General features: G+C 48.4%; 1 protein-coding gene across 23 annotated transcripts in view; it reads right to left on the bottom strand.

Moving 5' to 3' along the window:
• Positions 1 to 13,173, bottom strand: part of LOC149341301 (uncharacterized) — a 309,449-nt gene that overhangs the window by 237,620 nt on the left and 58,656 nt on the right. Inside the window, exon 2 of one of the 23 annotated variants that reach the window (XR_016282906.1) lies at positions 7,975 to 8,225. The exons of the other annotated variants lie outside the window; for them this stretch is intronic. The gene's annotated coding sequence lies outside the window, so the exon portion shown is untranslated. The remainder of the gene's footprint in view (positions 1 to 7,974; positions 8,226 to 13,173) is intronic. 23 annotated transcript variants of the gene reach the window in all.

Below are 13,173 nucleotides of genomic sequence, written 5' to 3'. Positions count from 1 at the left end.
TTGCAACTGTTTATTTGAACTACGCGTGGCAGCCATCGCCATTCAGTAGTGCTGCAAGCACGCTAAAAGATAAGCTTTTCATATGCGTGCAGTTATTTCCATAGATGCTGGTGTATGGGACTCAAATTCTGATCCAAAGCAAAGAACATACATATTTCAGCCGCCTAACTTAAACACAGCGAAATGTTGATCGCATGGTTAACGCAGAAAATCTGAACGGGGCGATGGCAGCCCATGAGACCGAATATACTGCGTCTCCAATCTGCGGCCAGGCTCTTCATCCTGCTTACGCACATGGAGACGACTCTGGCCGAATGGAAACATTAAATTATCTCCGCGAAGTCGGCCGCTGTGAATCACAAAATTGAATTGCGCACTTTGTACCAAGTAAAAACAATTGAGCGAAAATGGAGAAACACATAGATATATAATCAGGACTACGTCAAGGTACAAGTTATTCGACGCACTGTTGATCAAGAGAGGCTGGAGGGCAAAGCAAGTCACTAATTACTTCAACTTCTCATAACACCTGGACAAATTTGTGCGAAAAGCTAGGCAGCTTATGAAGTTATTCCAGATGGCCTGTCCTGGGTGCCGGCGTTGCCTCAAAAACACGTGACGAGGAGCGCGACCATCGTCTCAAGTCGATACGTCGGAAGCGGAAGGGTAGCAGGAAAACCTATGGGATGCAGTGTTCGCCGCTGCTTCCTTCCTTTCCTCCTGAATCATTCCCGCGCTGTCCCCTTGTTCCACTCCTACCCTCCGGGCGGAAAGTAGGTGGTCATGACAGTAATCGTGCATGCGGCGCATGCTGTCGACTTTCATAGCGATTGCGACAGCTTTGCAGACACGCACGACTGTACGTTTAACGCGCCGCAAAAGTAAGTTAACGAGGACGATGCGGTAAATGCGCCTTGTCGCGGAAACTCGGAATTGTGCGTGAAGGATATGCGTCGTTCGCCTGATCCTGGCAGATTTCAGGAGCACTCGTACCTTGCAGCTGCAGCCGTGCGACGAGCGAAACGAGCCTTAATGAGCGCCTGTCTGCGTCAGCGTTGTCACGCACGCCGTTCTCCTAGTGCCGACCGAGTGCGAAACTGGCCACTGCCTCGATCGCCATGTTTGCCAACTCAGCAGTCTGTTACAAACATTGTGCATATCCTTGCGTCGGGAATGAGGTCCAAGAGGGTGAAGCGAATTCGAATATCGGCTTCCCGTAGCGCTTTTACGTCTTCCCTGCATGCCTCAGTGCACGCTTGTTCGGGACAGACAACGCACTTCGGGTTCAGTTTAGGGGCGCATAAGTTGACGTGCCTGGCGTCTTGGTGTATGCAGAAGAGGTGAAAGTCATGCCCGACGATGTGTCGACCTGTGTGATGTGTGTACTTGCTGGAACCATCTCCTTAGTTCCGTGCTTCGTAGCCGCCGAACACGACGGCGAGACATCCTGTACGCGGCCAACTGAAGTATGCAGTTAGTGCAGCAAGAACAAACGGTTAGTGAATGGCGCTAAAAAATTCGCTCATACTAAAAATCTTCTTCGATGGCATTTTTCTCAATGCGGTAGCAGCACACTACATAGCAAAGAGAATAAACACAATTATAAAAGACGCCAAAGCAGTGGCACGCTTTTCTGACTACGTAATTGTTTTGTACAATAGATCTTTTTAGGCGCAGCCTGTGCGGTGCGTGTTGCTCGGGCATGCGTTTTGCGCTTGTACGCATCCACAACAGCGCAAATAAGAAAACTTGTTGGAAGTTTAGGCTGACTGATTGAGCCTCGATATTGTTTGCGATGGTACTGTAAGGCGAAGGGTTACGGGAGCCAACAGTGCTAATTAATCTCTCTTTATTTTTATACGAACACCGCTGGCTCTCTTTACTGTGTGGCTGTTTCTTTTTTTACTTATATAATAGAACAGAATCAACCTTTATTAGGAAAAAGGATCGACCGCATATGAGAAGCCACAACTACCACGTATTTTGGGATTACATTAAGAACTGCATTTATGGAAAGTGGCAAAAGATAGAATTGAGGCCTGCTCTTCCCATTCCATGACATAAATGTGTAACAGGCAAGCGTTAACAGAAGTCCTAGTGGCATCTTCAAAAACATTTTAAATTCTCAATACGGGGCAAATATTTCTTACCTCACTTTTACAATATCGAACACATAGCCCGAAAGAAATCGACACCTCGACTGCGTTACAATGGCTTTCTACTCGGCCAAAGCAGTGCAGCCAGTGATAGCAATTTCCTAATCTCCGCGTGTATCTGAATTCACCACTCCTCGGTATTGTAGTGGGGCTTGAGGATCTCAGCGCCATGTTTAGCTTCAGTAAATGCGCAGAGCTCCTTGTACGACGTGGAAAAGAGCCAAAATATGGCATTGTTTCTGAACGACAGCTTCACCATATCAAGAAGACCGGTTGCTTTACAGTAAAGACTTGCTTCCAGGGCGAACCATGTGACTCAAAAAAAGAAAAAAGGTTATTTGCTTATTACTACGTCTTAATTTCTTCGCGCACACGTTTTATTAAGGTATGGGCTAACTGCTGTGTTAATCAAACTGCTTCGCGACACACTAAGGGTCGGTGGCGACTGAAAAACGTATATAAAACGAAGGGAAAGGTAGTCGTCGCTTTGGCGTTTAGTCTAAGTTTTCGCAGAGTCTCTGTTAAATGCTCAGGCCACTGAGTTTGTCACTGAACCACGTAGTAGGGATTCTGTAGCACATTCCGCATCCCTAACCTACGGATGAGTGAAGACTACAGTTTCTCTCACTTTCTCAACTATCCGCACTGTCTGGCGCCAACCAAATTTGGAGGCCTCTGTATTTCGATGTAGACTGCACATGGGAACTCTTTCGTTTGAACGTGTTGCACGCGAGTGTTTGAACGTATCTGCGTCAGCTTCCATGCACCATATTAACGAAAGAAACAACAGAAACGAGAACCCTCTGAAACATTGCCGAAGTGGCTGTCTATGGGAAGTGCATTGGTGTGCATTGTAACGAAAAATAAAATTAGGAATACAAGAAACATCAATGATCACACAAAAGACAAAATTTAAAAGGTCAGGAGAACAAATAATTCAGAGAAAATTAGTGGTTCTTGAACGTCCAAAGTGCCAGAACGACTCCAGCCAAAATGATTCCAAGTTCTGTCATCTCATATTCACTTCTTGAAATAACTTTTCCGGATCTTTTATATTGCCTTTATATAACGTTGCAACTGCTCTAACGCGTATAACGAGAAACGCGAGGCTTCAAATAGCGATAAGGTGAACAATTTAGCCAGCAGTAAAAAACGAAAAATTATATTTACGGCTCCAGCATCACGGTTTCATCAGTTTTCATTTGTTCAGTTGTCTAGCCTCTTTACTATTTGTTTGTTCGCACGGCTCTTATTCCCGCGAAATCAACGCGCTTTACGAAATGAGGTGCAAAAGGAGAGAAAGCTATAGATCTTGAAACGGGGAACAGCGAAGGAGCAGGCATTTATATTTCAAATCTTTCTTCTTTTTCTTCAGCTTTTCAGCCTATCACTCTTTCTCCTCTTTTTGCCTCTCTAAAGGCAATCGATACCCTGCACGTGTACTCTGGGGAAAGAAAGAGAGAATTTACAGCTTTAGCACAATTGGAAGCACATCACCTGCCGACAGCAGAGTTGAAAGTTTTTTGTCCCTTAAATGCCACTTTCTTTTTTCGCTCTTTGTGTGAGTAAATGCCAGCTGTCATCCTCCGCTTCCCCCTCACTGGTACTACTTGTGTAAATGAGGGCGCAGCACAGCCTCTTTCTTGCGCACCTTACCAAGGGACTTTACCGACGGAAGAAATGAAGAAGGGAAAAGAGAAAAGAAAGAGACGGTGCATGGATACCCTTCTCTCTGTCCATCCTCTGCGCCAGATATTTAAACTGTCGTCAAGAGGAGGACTTCATTATGACTCTACGCTTAGCCGACAGAGTGGGCGGCCTATAGGGTATACGGTGCACCAGGGAGCTTGTTTCTCATCATCGGTGCCAGGCGACGTAAATCCCCAGATTACCAGGGATAGCGCTGGCAAGAGCAGATTGCTGGCCAGAAATTACAATCTCACTTTTGCGGCAACAATACTTGCTCCAATTCCTATCGTATTTTACGGTCCTCGCGCTTTTATCAGAATCGATAAAAAAAGGAAATGCATTTTCACCTTTACCATGCGATGCCCGACACCTCGCCTTCTCTGGTAAATCTTCTTGCTGATTCTCTTTCCTTCCTTCCTGAAATTTCGCGTGACGTCATCGTTTAGCTAGACTAGCATAACATTCGGTCACAACAAAATTTTGGTTGCTTCTCCAACAATTATCTCAAATCGGTCTAAAGCTTCAACTTTATGTTCATAAAACATATAACCACATTCGTTAAACAGTACATGTTATGATATACGAGACCCCAACTGAAAACAGCCGAGGGGGGGGGGGGGGGGGGGGGTCCTAACAGCAAGTACATTATAAGGTAATGCAAGATGCAGCAAACAGCGATAACATTAGTACGTTGATTCAAATGTTAAACTAGCAACAGCCAGCAAACAGCCAAGCGCAGAGAATAAAAAATATTTTAATTAGTTCAATAGGCATCAGTCAATACCCTCATGAATGCTGTTTAATGCGAGTCTGAAATTAGCGTTAAGCATATGGTGATTTAGTTTCGAAGGATACAGTGTTCCACAGCGATATGCCAGCGAATTTAGTGCTAAATTTCAGATAGTTGGTTGTAACCTTACGAAGGAGAAATTTATAGCGCTCAGAAAATCTTGTGCAATTTCTGTTAACTTAGCACATAGCGTATCATTTATGATACGGTTCATATTTTTTGTCTTAAGTAGTCGTGAACGGCGATAAAGGCAGCCGTACTCGTTTATTATCACCGTCTGGAAGCCATACTCGCAGTAACCTAACTTTCAGGATTTCTTTAATCCTTTGTTTAATGTGCGTGAAAGTAGGTCTCTGTGATTCTTGAGGAAATTCGGTAGATAGAGAAAATATTTTCTTCATTCCGACTGTATGTAGCGTACTGAAAAAAATTATTCGCTCATAAAGCATTTTTCTTTCAGATTGAGCATTTGTAGCGCGATAGTCCTTAAGACTGCGATGTTACAGAGGTATTTCCTTTCGTATCTCATATGATACAGCATAAAGTTGTGGGTGATTTTGTCACTATATAGAGCTTCATAATTTTAGCTTCCAAAAATAAATTCCCTGCAGAGGAGCACTTCTACACGCTTTTTCGCATGTAGAAGCTTAAGTGCCCTTCTTGATTGGTTACTCAGCCTAATTACAATGGTTATAGAACGCCAGCACAATTTATAGGGGAATGGATAGCGAGGACTTATATATACATTCGCCAGGTGGTGTGAGGAGCTGCGCTATTATGCTTAGTGAGGACTACGAAGAAGACAATCTCCTGTTGGTGGAGGCAGAAAAACAGGCTAGAGACAATACAGATGAAGATAAAAATTATGTATAAAGGAAGAAAGAAAGCAATAATCAAGCTGTTCTTGAAGTGCAAAGTACTAAAGACCTTAAAGCAGCCTATAAAATGCGAAGAAAGATTCAAAGAGGTCCAGAAGAATTGGAGTTCTCCAAAACAGCGATGCAACGTTCATAATTGTTGCACTGCAACGACAGAGAAGATCGAAGGCAAATACAGAGATAAATTTATCTGGGAAAAACACGGCGCCGCTAGAGAACAAACCGCCTGTGTCAGCCTATTCCTAATGAATGCTGAGCGAGAAAACCGGATGACAGAAAGCGAGCTGCACGATTCAATAAAAGCATTCATCAGTGCAAACAACCGTATGGCCCCCTTGGCACCGCTGCCGGCTTTTGAAGGCTGCTTAGACAAATAGACAATTTGCCCCTTTGCCTACAGGAAAAACGAAAGCGCTGTACGCGCCCTTCAGTAGTCCCGCGATTAGGTTTGGCTTAGACGAGCAGTGGTACAATGCTCGTCTAAGTCAATAATAATCCAATGCGCTTATGCACCTCATATCTGTATCACATATTAGCTTTGCGCTCACGTCGCTAGACAAAGATAGAACTCCGTTTAATGACTTCGCAGTCGGTGCTGATAGTGCGCAACGGACACGTTGTCCGCCGCCTTTTGTGACCGAATGGAAGAAAAGTTTAGACGGTGGTCTCGAACGAGGAACTAATAGCCCCCTCATGAACGCAAATTTTGCAGCTGAAAGAATGAAAGCGCATGAGAAGTCTCCAACTACAAGGCAATAAAAACGAAGGTAGGGAATAATATGTCCTGAACCAGGCTTTAGTCTCTCAAATAAGGGCTCTTGCTCATACAAACGAACTTAGGATCTTATGTACGCAAAAGCCTCATTATCGTGCAATGCGGCCCTCCTGGAAAAATGAACGAAGACATACGTACATTGCCACTGGCTGGTAATCCTAGCTAGCGTTAAATCATAAGATAGTTGAGAGTTTCGAAGAGAAGGATCTAGGTTTAGCTGGCTTGTGAGTGCGAAGAAAGGGTGACACATTATTAGACTGGGCGCTCTAACCACTAGCCTACTGCAGGGGGAGCCCAGGGGCTACAGCGTATGCACCCCTACGAGCCCCGCACATCCCGCACCGCCCAGCACAGAGGTACGTGCTGGGAGTTGCGGTTGGTGCAGGGTTCGCAGGTGTGAAACGCATTTTTAGCGGTAGGTGCCCGTATGTCCACCGACCGGAAGGGGCTCGGAGGGCTATGCGGACGGCGCCACCGATGCCACATTCTTCAGGAACGAGCAAAAGACAGCTATCGCTGTAAAAATGCCTATCAATAAGAAGGAGGGAAACACGTACACATTCTATGCTGACTATTTATCTTGGAGTCGCGGTTGACAGCAAGAAACAATTTCTATGCCACTTCTCCAGCTGCGAAACTTCTTGCTCGATCACTACGTCAGGGTAACTGACCAGCTCTTCGAGTGATGCCTCAGCTGAGCCTTAGCAGCCCTAAGGAGCGGGAAGCGGTCTCCGCAATGGCCCGCGTAATCATCCTGCTCAGCGTGAAAAGCTATCAGCCCCAGGAACTTTGACGCTCGCTTGAACAAACGAGTCGAATTGGGTCCCAGTATGGAGAACCAGTCATTGCCACGACGAACCTCCAAGCAGTCGGTCGTGTTGGACATGTGCGACAAGGCGTCGGGCTCCCGCTGCTTTGCGCAGATAGACGCGTAGGATGCGATGCCCACTCTCTTGACCTTATTGTCGCGACCACGGAGATTGTAGTGATAGCCACGGAAGGACGCGGTCACCATGGTCCTGTCCAGACAGTCGCGGCCGAAGCTCGCTTTGTTGAACACGGCGTACTCGGTGAGCTCCACGTCGAAGGACCATGTGGCCTGCTCGCCGCTTTCGTACTGGGCGGGGCAGACCAGTGTGCCGATGTCGTCCTGCAGATAAGCGTGACCCATCCTCACGACGGGCACAATGCGGTTCTTCACGAACGCCCCTGCGGAGAAGCTGTCCGCCTCGTTGTTGTAGTCGAAGACCTGCAGAAGCCAGAGGCCTCGTTCGTGCAGGCGCACATACAAGGAACGGACGACAGTGTAGTAGTCGCCGGTGAGGTCGTTGTCGTAGTTCATTATAACGCCGCTCAGACCGGTGTGCGCGACCCACGATACGACCCTCGTGACCAGTTCATCCTCGCCAACGGAACCTGGCGCTTTGAGCAGAGTAGGCGTTCCGTCCCTGCGGCCGACGATGGTGAACGCCTTGGCATGAAACAGCAACGCTCTACCCTGGCTCCTGGTCTTGTTGGCGGCGCGCACCAGTTCCTCAAGACGCCGCTGGGGGGCCCCGCTGTCGACGAGAACGCCCGTTCCGTTCAGCTTGACGCAGCAATAGACGAATGCGTCGCATATACCGGACTCAGGGTAGGCAAAGTTCTTAGGCATCGAGCGTGCGTCGAAGACGCACCACAGCTCACCATTGTTTATGCGGGTTCTCGCCTTGGCCGAGGAGCTCTGCAGCGCGGTGACCCCGCCGGGCTGATCAGTGCCGCCGAAGATGGCGTTCGCGATGAAGGTGACCACCATGTACAAGAGGAGCAGGGCCAGCGCGATGATAATGGCGGCTGCCGGCACGAAGACGGGAGCGTAGTTCGCCTTGTGCTTCGATTCGAGCTCGGTGATCGAGCTTCGGCGTGGCTTCTCCGGTGGCTCCTCAGGAGCAACGAAGCTGGAAAAGCCGGAGACGTTGTTGTTGTTGTTGTCCTCTAGAAAATGGCGCCCTGCCTCCATGCTCATGATCTCGGCTTAGGGCGTTGTTGTTCTTCTTCTTCACCACAGTAAATATTATAGCTTTGCCTCCTTCTTCCTTTAATATAAGCACGTGAAAAACAATAGCGTGATCTAGGGAACAATGTGCCATCATTTAAGGATTCCACGCTCGATATGAGAGGAACGAAGCAGAGTACATTTAGGGGAAGTGAAAATAAAAATTACTGAAATTGAAAGGCAGTGTAAATATCTTAATCATTGAGTAATTAAGAGAAGAGGAAGAAGAAGAAGAATGACTATCACAAATGCCACACAAGCATGCGGGGAAAGCAAAATTAGCACGCGAATGCTTGTTTCCAAACCGTCAAAGCCGCAGTGCCGGAAATTGGCGGAATCAAGATAACAAAATAAACAGTTCCGCCTAGCGAACAATAGAATAAATTCTGTGGTAACGTTTATTGTATAACTGAAAACACTTCTGTGGCGAAATTGATCAACAGTACGTCTTGAAAGTAAAATACGGCAGCTGGGATCCGCATCTAAAAGAAAACTGTTCTTTTTTTCAGAGGCAGCAATTAAACACCAACACAACATTTATCGTTTCCTCTGGTGGTCTGTTACATTTTGGTTTGGTTTATTAGGGTTTAACGTCCCAAAGCTACTCAGGCTATGAGGGACGTCGTAGTGAAGGGCTCCGGAAATTTCGACCACCTGGGGTTCTTTAACGTGCACTGACATTATTTTAGTTTACATTCTGAAATATGTGCGTAGTCAGAATCGACGTTTAAGCCCCTAGCTATAAATCCACTTATACTCCTGTTTTTTTGTAAACCTAAAATTACCAGCACGAAAAACAATTACCGTTTACCTTTTGGTGTGTAGTATATTTTTAAGGTTGTATTCTGAGCTGCTTTAGAGCAAACATCGACGATCAAAAAGCTTACGGATGAGCCGGGATGTGACACCGGGCTTAAGGACGATGTACCGTCGTCAGAACAGGATGATGTTGAGTGGGCACTTCGAGGCACACAATGGGATAGAAACCTGCCTCCCATGATATCATGATGGACGCCCCCCCCCCCCCCCCCCACCCGCCCCCTCTACTCCTGTAACAGGAAATGTAACTCCTCTTCTAAGCGGCTGCTTCATTTCCACACTCTGTGTTTGTTGAAAAGCCTCTCGTTTCAGGAGCCATTATGTGAGTGAACACCCTTCGGACGACACAATACTAGTGCTTCTCAAGAAAGACAAGAACCGATGATAGGGCGGCTCCCTGTCGGGAGATAATAAAAGAATAGTAAATAGGAAGTAAATAGATAGGTAAATAAATAGTTAGAGCAGGTTGGTTGGTAGAAGAAGCAACTCCGTTAAGCTGCTACTCGCCTGCTTCTTAACTCGGTCGATCCTTCTGCTGAGAAGTAGCAGAATCGAGCGATGAAAGCTGCCGCGAAGCACCCAAACCTGAATAATCGAATGGGAGCAAAATGAATACTGGAGCAGATGCAGATTTCAACTTGAAACTCTCAAATGGAATCAAAAGGAGGTAGAAAGAACGTACACAATCAAGTAAAGGGCTATTTCCTATTGTCACTTCGTCATGGTTTCCGCTCCCATCTATTACGTTTTCGCCTTTCTGTACACTAAGCTATTTTGTACTTCGAGAAATGAGTTGTGAACATTCGAGTTAAGCAACTCTCCGCGGTCTTAGTTTTAACTTGCTTTCCAGGGTTCTCCAAGGCATTACGTGTTAACGCACGCTGGTGCTCAGTCTCATACTATAAGCAGTGTGACACGAAAAGACAGATCAGAACGAACCCTGCGCTCAACAAGTAGTAGAAAAATACGAGCAAAATGGAGGGTTGGGCAAGAACCAAAGGAATTGATCAGATTGCATATATCATACATCATGGTACAGTTTTGGTCCTTAGCGTTGTCTTGGGCTTCCACAGTAAACCCGGACACGCAGAGAAAGCAGAAAGTTGACCTGTGCAATGTTGGTGCTACTAACTTTTTAAAAAATGATTGAAGGGTCTCTGGTTGGGAAACACATTACTAAGAGTGCTTAAAGTTGAGTGCAGCAGTAGAAATGTGAAAACCCAATCTCTCTCCAATCTTCTCGAGTAGTCGAGTGTAAGGCTCATAAATTCAGATTTAGCACATCACCCGGATAAATGAGCTAGCATTCGACAATTTGTTCTCTGGGCATGTGAACGCTTTTAGTTTTCAGCGGAAATAGTGGGCGACGTTCCAATATCTCCGGAGTTGCTAATCACGTCTTCTGTGTTTCTGAGCGCGCGTTTCTTGTGAATTCATGATTTGATTTCTGTGTGACAAAAAAAGAAAAAACACTAGGACACTCAATTTTATTATGTGATGGCAATCCAACAGCACTAAATGGCGCTGATGCTTTTGCCGAAAGTGACTAGTGGGGCCTGCGAGACCCAGGTCGCTCTTCTAGAGCAATGCTCATCCCATGCTCTTCTTCTACACCACCTGCCACGGTGGCAGGCGGAGGCTTTACACACACGAGTCTGGTTTCATTAAGTCGCTTCTCTTCAGCCAGTGGACATTCTCCAGTCTGCTGACGTCACGTCTCGCCAGCCAATGTGACGTCCCTGCAAATGTCACTGCACAGCAGCCAATCAGGATTTTTCGGGGCAACGCTGGACGGCGCCCCATTTTTGCTCCGGTGAGGGTTCCATCTCATAATAACTATAAATGTCTTGTTACCCTTATGCCGGTTAAGTAACAATATATAATCCCGCCGAACTACTAAGCTCGGGATAATAGGGAAGCACACCGTAACATGGGGACATTTTCTTATAAGTATTGATTTGAAATGAATTTTAGTTTATTGGCCTCGGGTACTTAGCACATCACGAACGAAGAATTAGGAAAAAGTGATCGCAAGGAAAGCTCTGCAAATATGTGTGCCACCGACCGAGGGGATGTTGCAACAACCTGACAAACGTCCCACATGCAAATATATGTGCACGCGAAAGGTATGAGAGCGCACTCGTGAAAGATTTAGGAAAGCAACATTTTTTAATAGAACTAACTCGCCTGACGAAAACCGACTGTCAAGTTATTCCACCTAAGTGCCTTCAAAAGAGTGATGGGGGGAAAAATTTCGAGCAGTTTTAGCGCAGTGAGAATGCAGACAACGCCATCAGACTGAATATTGCCACACTGTTGGCTCTCTGCCGGCGCCACCTGGTGGCCGAACCTTGGCTCCAGGCGCGTGGCCGCGCGTGGCAGCGCGTCGTCTTCGTTCTGCATGAGCTCGGCGGTTCGGCGGGCTTCGTCCTAGGAAACGCTGTGACTTTTGGTGTGAAATTGTCGGTGACATTTGGTGGAGGTGCTGGGTACCATCCCATGTACGCTGACCCCGACGACAGCCGTGACGCTTCTCCCCGACCCGCGGACGCCACACCCGTCCACAAAACGAGCCGTCGCCTGCGAGGCCTGCAACCCGAGTTCGAGCCACTAACAAGGCCTGTCAGAGCGATGACGTCCACCACTGGCAGCCAGACAGGTCAGTCCTCCGGCAGTGCCCCGCCGTGCGTCCTTCTCGCACCTCGGTCGCCACCATCCTTCCACGGCGACCGGTTTGAGGATGTAGAAGACTGGTTGGCCAATTTTGACCGTGTGGCCGCATTTAACCAGTGGGACGACGAGCGGAAGCTGCTGAATGTATATTTCGCACTGCTCGACTCGGCGAAAACGTGGTTTGAGAACCACGAGGCGTCCTTTTCCAACTGGGCAGCTTTTCGCCGTGAGTTGCTCGCCACATTGAGCTCGAGCCAACGGAAGGAGAACGCTGAACTTGCCCTTCGCTCCAGGTCACAGCAGTCCAACGAGAGCGTGGCCATGTTTATAGAGGACATGACACGCCTCTTCAATCGGGCCGACCCTACCATGCCAGAAGCTACAAAGGTGCGGCACCTTATGCGTGGGGTGAAGGAGCAGCTGTTTGCTGGCCTCATGCGCGACCCTCCGCTAACCGTCGCCGCCTTCGCCAAGGAAGCTACCTCCATGGAGCGTTCGTTGCTGGAACGGAGCGCCCAATACGGCCGTCAGGCAAATGTAGCGGCCACTCAATACTTCGCGCCCTTGCCAGGCCCCGGGGATGAGGCGCTGCGAGAGATTGTACGGAGCATTGTCCGCGAAGAACTGCGACACCTCCGCATGGATGCTCCGTCGGCAAACATACCTTCTACAGGGGACGTCATCCGTGACGAAATTCAGCGCGTGGTGCAGCCACCACCAGCACCACTACCGGAGCCACACGTCATGTCCTACAGCGATGCCCTGCGCCGACCTGCTCCCATGCCGCAAGAGTTTCGCCCAGTTGCCGGACCTCGAACATCCCACCGTTACGTGCGCCCCGTCGAGCAGCAGCAGAACCTGCGCCCTCCTGTCAGCAAAGCGCACGTGTGGCGCACGCCCAACGACCGCCCGCTCTGCTACCACTGCGGGGAGCCTGGCCATATTCTGCGGCATTGCCCGTACCGGCGTATGGGTTTGAGAGGCTTCCCGCCCGACGCGCCTCGACCTCGCTATGGTGAAAGACCGCAGGACATCGACGAGTTCCTCGCCGCTCACGTGCTGCCCCCGGCCTCGCAGCAGCGCCAATCGCGATCGCCATCCCCGAGGCGCTTTGCTTCGCCCAGTCGGCCCTCAACATCTGGTCAGTTCAGACGCACGTCCCCTCGCCGGGAAAACTGGAGACGGCGTCCTCCGGGGGTAGGGCCGCCGCCACTGTACAGAGTCAACAGCCTCCACCCGACGATTCGACGCCCCTGCCCGGGGGGTGGCGACCCGATCCGACGACCTCTCCGACGACCTCTCCGACGACCTCTCCGACGACCTCTCCGACTACCTCTCCGACTACCTCACCGACGACC

Source organism: Amblyomma mixtum, chromosome 5 (genome assembly GCF_055824585.1).
Source record: "Amblyomma mixtum isolate Tamu chromosome 5, ASM5582458v1, whole genome shotgun sequence".
In the NCBI taxonomy this organism is placed as follows: domain Eukaryota; kingdom Metazoa; phylum Arthropoda; class Arachnida; order Ixodida; family Ixodidae; genus Amblyomma; species Amblyomma mixtum.
The sequence above is the reverse complement of the archived record's forward strand: the minus strand, read 5'-3'. Positions and strand labels throughout refer to the sequence as shown.